Below are 7,746 nucleotides of genomic sequence, written 5' to 3'. Positions count from 1 at the left end.
CCTCCCAAAAAGTCAGCATGGACTTACTCAGCTCATTTCCGGAGTCCTCGCCGGGTAACCGCTACATTGTGGTCACCACTGACTACCTCCGCCGGTACTGTGAATCTAAAGCTCTCCCTCGTAGTACCGCTCACGAAATTGCGAAATTTTCGTTCAAAATATTGTGCTTCGTCAAGGTGCACCCATCATCGTTGTAACTCACAGGGGAACGGCGCTCACCTCGGCCCTTACGCAGGAAGTTAAGCGCCTGAGCGGCACAAGTCACTGCAAAACAACAGCTTACCACCCTCAAACGAACGGACTCACCGCACGGCTCAACAAGACGATCGCCGAGATGATTTCCATATATGTTGACGCATACCACCGCAATTGGGACACCATACTCTCTTACGTCACATTTGCCTACAACACTGTTCTACAACAAACGACACGCTTTACTCCATTTCGTTTGGTGCATGGTCGCGAAGCCACAACCATGCTGGACGCCATGTGGCTTCCGACTAGTAGTACCTTATATCTTATGGGTGCTGCCCAATTCGTTCGTCACGCAGAGGCCGCCCACCAACTCGCCCGAGAGCGCATCCCACACCAGCAAGCCCGCAACGCTCGCCGCTATAACCTCCGCCACCGAGCTGTTATCTACCATCCCGGCAAACAAGTCTGGATTTGGAGGCCAATTCGCATGCGTGGGCGCTCCGCAAAGCTTCTGCGCCGATATTTTGGCCCCTACGAGGTACTGCGCCAAGTCAGTGAGGTGAACTATGAAGTTCTCCCCCAGGGAGCAGTTTGCTCCTATAGACGGCTGACCCCCGAAGTCATCCATGTCGCACGAATGAAGCCTTACCACGCCCGCTAGCTCTTCAGGCTTGTCCACACCAGCCGCCAGAACATTCGCCGTCCCGTGCCTTCATCCTTCTCATAGTTGCGGCAACGAGTCGTTGCCCTTCAGAGATGGGGAGTAATGACACAGTACCAACAATGCAGTGGCGCCATACCGCGGCCGAACTGTTTTAGATGGGACTTGCCAAGGCTTGCGCACTCGAGGGTCTAGGGGAATCGCCTTCTTCCTCGCTCGACCTCCCTGCTGTCTTCCACTCCCAGCACGTCTAATGAAATCTGGTTTGAGTGCTTCGCCCGTTTGTCGGTGACATTATGTGATCCTGCTTCCGTAGAGAAATCACGTGAGGTATAGGGCTTGTTGGGTTGGAATGGGTTTATTGAGACGGAGCTGTCGCAGTAGGCATTGTCCAGTTTCCGTGCGACTGAGGCGGACTAATTGGTTGGTGCGTTGAGCCTCTGTTAATTCGATCACTATATTGTGCGTACCAGTGGCCAGGAGGTGTTTCGTGCTAACCGTCCGTGGAAGATGTAGCGCGGAGGTGAGAGCCGTGCGTATTTGGATGTCTGCCTGTTATGTTTGGCGCTGAGTGAGTATGTGGCATGGGAGGTGGTATGCAATGCGGCTGATGATTAATGCATTTGTCATATTGATGGTCTCGCGTTCACACAGCTTGAGATTGCGTGCTGCAACCCGCTTGATTAATGCAGCCACCTGTTGGGTCTGCCTTTGCGAGAGGTAAAGTTTGGAAGTATAATCGAGTGGGTTGTTATTGAGAAGGCCAAGGATCTTCACCTGAGACACAATGGGCACTGGATTCTCATACATGTGCAGTTCAATCCGGGGGTCAATGTGCAGGGGTTTCAGCTCCAACAGTTCCGATTTATTTGGAGAGCAAAGGAGGCCAGTGGTTGCTAATTGGGTGGTGATGATGTCTACGGCAGATTGCAGGATATCCTGCGCTGTTCCAATTTATCCACCCGATGTCGAGGAGTTTGTATCATCTCCGTATTTGGCTGTGTGGAGCCCTGTGATAGCATCAAGAGCCTTTGCCAGTGGCGCTAGGCAATGTTAAACGTAAAGTTGATAGGGCCTCCCCTTGTGGGTTTCCCCGGTTGGGCAAGGGGAAAGACTGGGAGGCGACATCCTTAAGATAGAGTTTTGCCGTGCGTCCCTGAAGGAAGGCCCGAACATATTGCCATATGCGGGTGCCACAGCCGATGGTGGGTAATGTCTTCGGGATATGGTTATGGCTTAATGTGTCGAAAGCCTTATGAATATCCAGGGCCAGTATGGCTCGCGTAGCGGCTGTACGACGCTTAGAGAGACTTTTTAAGGGCGAGAGACTCTTTAAAGGCAAAAAATACGTCGTGCGCCGAGATGTTGGGACGGAAGCCAAACTGAACGTTGGAGAGGAAGCATGTTGTTTCTAGGAACGGTTGCAGGCGATTTAGAATAACGTGTTCGAGGAGCTTGCCGGCACAGCTCGTTAAGGAGATTGGGCGCAAATTTTGAAGGGTGAGGGATTTGCCCGGTTTGGGTATAAATCGCATGCTGGCAGGGTCCAGACTGACGGGAGCATCCCAGCGTGCGTGTGGTTAATAAAGAGCTCCGTGAGTTCCTGAAGTAAGACCTTCATACAGATTGAGTAGTGCCTTGTACGTTATGCCATCCGGCCCCGGTGCCGTAGAGCGGTGAATACTACAGAGTTCTCGGCGGACTTGGGTTAAGGTAATGTCGGCATCAAGTTTCGGGTTAGGTGGACGTAGTTTTGTTCGATCTGCTTACTGAAGGCATGGGGGTATATAAGTGTCCCCTAGTTGGCCAATTACGTCTCTGCCCTCTTGAAGCTCTAGTTGTATTAGACGTTGTGTGCTTACTTGTTGCTCAGATTTAGTGGTTTCTGGATCTAAGAGAGCGAGTAGGTTCGACCACGTGCGTTTAGTGATCAATGCATCCTTGAGATCGTTGCAAAAGGTTGCCCAGTTTGCGCGGGCTGGGGTGTTCGTGTATTCTTCTGCCTCACGAGTGAGAGCGGCTATGCGGAGTTTCAATTTACGATTGTGTCGCTGGTGGCGCCAGTGCTTGAGAAGTACCTGTCGGGCCTACCATAGATGAGCCAGATGCGGATCAACCTGCGGTGCCGAAGAGGTGTTTTAATGCGTTTGATGTTCGCCATGATAGCCTCGACAAGATGGCCTGTCCAGTCAGTGAAAGTTCGGGGTTCGGTAGAATCAACTGTCAAGTATGAGCGCAATTTATCCCAGTCAGTGACGAGCTGTGAACGAGGGCTGGAAATCTTGTAATCGTAAGCAATAGTAGTCGAGACTCCAAAGTGGTCGCTCCCAAGGCTGTCTTGGAGGCCTGTGTGAAATTTAATGATTATGTTCGGTGTGGCCCATGTGAGATCGGGTGTGCTGTCGCGATCGACACTTATGGCAATGCGAGTGGGTACGGTGGGGTTTGTGATCAGGCTGAGGTTGTAATCAGCCATTTCGGTAGAAATGAGGTTATCTTAGGGGGTATCCGAGGTGTATCCTAAGTGCTTGTGATGTCTATTAAAATCACCCACCACAAGGGCCTTTGAGGAACGAAAGGAGCCCAGGATGCCAGGAATAACTCTTCCTTTCTCTTTGGGATTGCTGTATCGGTTTTGGATAGTGACATATGTGTGCCAGGGTGAGCTGATCTCTATCGCGGTATACTGAGTGTCCGTGCTTGCGGGAGTGTTTGTCGGTGTGCGGTCTAGCACCGGCATGGATGCGAGTGTCAAGATTGCCGTACGTGGCGTAAGGGCTGCTGCAAGGGACGCGGCGCAAGACAAATATACGAACTAAACACAAAGTTGATACAAAACAGAGTTACAGTTTACACTAAACACTAAAGTAGAAAATACAAGGAGCGAAAGGCGAAGATGCGAAAAAGAGCTAGCAGGTGCAACAGAAAGAGTGGTATACCTATATCTGAAAACAACGTTAAGAAAAAGAGTGACACCTTAACGCCACATTTCAAATAATTCTGAGGAGATAAATGTATACATACGTGTTTTTTCAAACTATCCCGGTTCATTGAAAGAGATTATATAATTCAGGCATTGAAGAGATATAATTGCTCTAGATAATGCAGATGAATGAAATACTGGATCTTGCGATATGTCGAGTTGAAGCTCAGTTGATTATGTAAGAGCTGAGAAGAGCGGGGAGGTGATTCCTGGGGCAAAAACGAAGGACAGGTGTAAACCTATTTGTGAGATACTTATGAAACAATATAATCATCTAACACCGTTAACTCTTTCCTTGAGATGTTGCAAATTGCTCGCGATGATGTGGAAACTACCAGCAAGATACGCCACGTTACAAAAATGCGCACATCGTATGAAGGATGCGTTGCTAGAAACTTTCAGGGCAAAGTTTGTGCGCCGCCCCCAATCGACGATCAGCGCTGACGTCTCTTACTGACAAGAGCCTAACTTCGCCTGTGCAGTAGAGGCTGGTTTAGTTTATGAAGTATGGGGGTGTAACGTCCGAAAGTGACTCGGTCTATGGGGTCGCCATAGCCGGATAATTTCTACCACCTGGGGTTATTCAACGTGCACTGATATCGCACAGTACTCGGGCCTCAAGACGTTTGCTGCATCGAAATTCGACCACCGCGGCCAGGATCGAACTCACTTCTTTCGGTTCAGCAGCCGAGCGCCATAGCCACTCAGCCCCCACGGCGGCAATCAATAGAGGTATTGCAAGCATACATGATGTCATATATGATGGCATACACCGTGCGTTTCAGGGAACAATTTCAAAAATTTTCAAAAATACTTTTTGGGGTAAAAATATATATTTTGTGGCATAGTATTACCAGTGTTGGCGGACATCAGAAAACCGGCGAATCGTCATAAGTAGTAAGATGGTTAACAATTTTTTAATAAATGACTTTTTATGTAGTAGATTTCGTGATGTCTGTCAGTTCTTGCCAGGAAGAAAGAAAAGGAAAGTGCACAGGCCTGCTCACTGGCTCAAGCCGAGCCACAATCGCTACCACGTGCAGATAGTAGGAGAGTTGAAAGATGGGATAGAAAGACAGGATAGAAAAGTCGCGCTAAAGACAAGGCCGATCCCGGAGGTAGTGCAATACGGGGCCAACCGGTATGGCTGCTGCCGTATGCGTTCTTCTTTCCCTGGCTGGACGAGAGCGCCACGCCAGCCATGAACCCCAGAGGCCTTGGCTACCGCGTCGCTTTCGCACTAATCCGACTGTTCTGCGACAGATAACCGACTGTGCCGCTACTTTGCATAAACACGTGATCAGCGTGTTTCGCGAAGTAAAAGCTTACGTTACTGAGTATGACAACATGCCACTTAAGTTATTATGCTTTCGGTTTCTTATGTTATACTGACTCATTACCACCATCAGCCTGATGTCTCTTCAATTATTCCTCTCATTTGCAAGCTGCGGGCACCGCACCCCCGCAAACGTTTTAGTCTCATTCGCCCCTTAACTTTCTGCCCCGCCCTGATACGTTTGCTTTCTATTAGAACCCATTCTCTTACCCTCAAGGAGCCGCGGTTATCTCGCCTTCTCATTGCATACCCTGCCCAAGACCATTTCTTCCTGTTGATTTCTACTAGGATGTCATTAACCCGCTTTTCTTCCCTCAGCCACTCTGCCCGCTTCCGGTCTCTTAACGTTTCACCTTAACTTTTTTCCATCGTTCGCTAAGTTCTGCTTAAGTTGTACACTTTCCGAAAATCATATACAAGCCTGCTTGCACTCGTCCACAGCTGCCTCCAAGTGGCGACGCCAAGATGCCATGCTTAGCAATTATAAATATTAGGAGTTGTGTTTTTTTTCAAATTAGGCCAAATCAAGAAACCGAAACTAAGCAAACTTTTGACCTAATTTTCATGCAATGAAAAGCATATCCATAAATTTTAATTTTTCACAAGCTGTGAGAACGAATGATGCCCAATAACGCTTAGAAAATGTGCCCGTCAATCCTATGTAACAAAAAAGGGGCGAGATCTTGCTAATATAAGGTTCAAAATTTGGCAAACCTGGACGAAAGTAGCCAAAATGTTCCCGGAATGTAATAAAACGCCCAAATTTGGAGGATAAATTAGGTCGCGCTTGGTGCCACAGCGATCGCACCACTGCACAAAACAGCTCCTGTTGACAGGGCGAGGAGAAAACTTTGCTATCTTCTCAACACCATTGCGGATAGTCACAGCAGCACCTAGTACAGTCTTTAACAAAGGAACTGTTATCGTAGTCAGTAGCAAGGCGATACCGGTTCCTTTAGATTACCGATTACCACAGTAAAACAAATCTGCCTGTAGTTTTTCAAGTCCTTGACGTCTTTCCTCTCCAAGTTTTCAGGCAGTGCTTGCACGCCTTCCCATTTAGTGAGGAGTATGCCGAAACAAGTCATTTCATGGATGCTGCCAACCTGTTGTGCTGCTGCTTCACCCGAGCTAACGCTAGACTCCGCAACAGCCTAGCGGACAATATGACCACGGCCATGTAGACTTTATTGGTAATGTTTACTCAGGGAGAAAATATTTTGTAGGACAAGGTTTCCACCGTCCTTACAAAGATCTGTACAGATTTGTGTAGATTTGGTCTTCATTTTTAGCTACCTAATCCATGTTGATAGTGGCATTGCCCTGCTTGTCCCGTGTAGTGTACTGCATCTCATTTTGTCTAATGAATAATTTTCGTTTCACGGCTTCGAAGCTTTTTCTAAAGCCTGCCCGACACTATCCATACTACACTTCCGTACGCCATTTACCTTGCGCTTATTGATAACATTTGGCAGTTCTATAACCTCTGTACTATCTATAAGGTCAGGCCCCTAAACGTTTGTGACTGGCTTCTTCTCTCTGCCTAGAGAGCGTGCCAGAATTCTGTATAATCATCCCAGCCCCTAAACCTACTGCGGATTCAGGAACAATAATTCTGAGATTGTTATTCATCTGCTGAACAATGAAGTCATGGTCTTGCGTTAAAACACACTGTCTGCTCGCTTCCGAGATCTCGAATGTCTCCGCTTGCCCTATAACCTCCAACTCTTTTATATGCTTCTTCCTTTCCAGTGTCTTCCATTTCCTTGAAATCTATACTGATTGAAGAACTCTGTGGTGTACGATTGGCTAACTATACTCAATGCCTATCAAGACACAATTATAAAGTTACGCACAAACTTCACTGAGCGAGTTCAAAGTCCGAACATGTGAATACAGGGTTCCGTGCGCGGTATAAGTAACGATGATGATTAACCGATATAGAACAGGACTTGTCGGGCTAGTTTGTTGATCATAATGCAAAAAAGACGAACTGCGCAACAAGAACACGGACGAAAGGGAGGCAGACACACACTAACGCAGACTTACAACTTTACTAAAGGAAGGAATACAAGGCAAATATATATAGCGATCCCAACGCACTTCAAATCTGATCAATATGGCACGTGACAATCTGCCCAGGCGATAAACAGACCACACAAGAACCAACGCTTACAAGATATCTTGTAAGCGTTGGTTCTTGTGTGGTCTGTTTATCGCCTGGGCAGATTGTCACGTGCCATATTGATCAGATTTGAAGTGCGTTGGGATCGCTATATATATTTGCCTTGTATTCCTTCCTTTAGTAAAGTTGTAAGTCTGCGTTAGTGTGTGTCTGCCTCCCTTTCGTCCGTGTTCTTGTTGCGCAGTTCGTCTTTTTTGCATTAGAACCGATATAGATTCGCGCGGAAGGAATACTGTGGAAGCTTTTGGTATTTGCCGGTTGATGTCCCGGAGCACTGTATGTGAGTGGACGCCTGGTGCAGCAGGCTACACGTAAATATGCTGGCAAGTAAACACTCATCGGCACTGTTCTTGAATGTGAGAGTACACCTGTGTTCCGCTGGAGGC

This window comes from Amblyomma americanum, unplaced genomic scaffold (assembly GCF_052857255.1).
Source record: "Amblyomma americanum isolate KBUSLIRL-KWMA unplaced genomic scaffold, ASM5285725v1 scaffold_407, whole genome shotgun sequence".
Taxonomy (NCBI): Eukaryota; Metazoa; Arthropoda; class Arachnida; order Ixodida; family Ixodidae; genus Amblyomma; species Amblyomma americanum.
Note: the sequence above shows the minus strand (reverse complement) of the source record.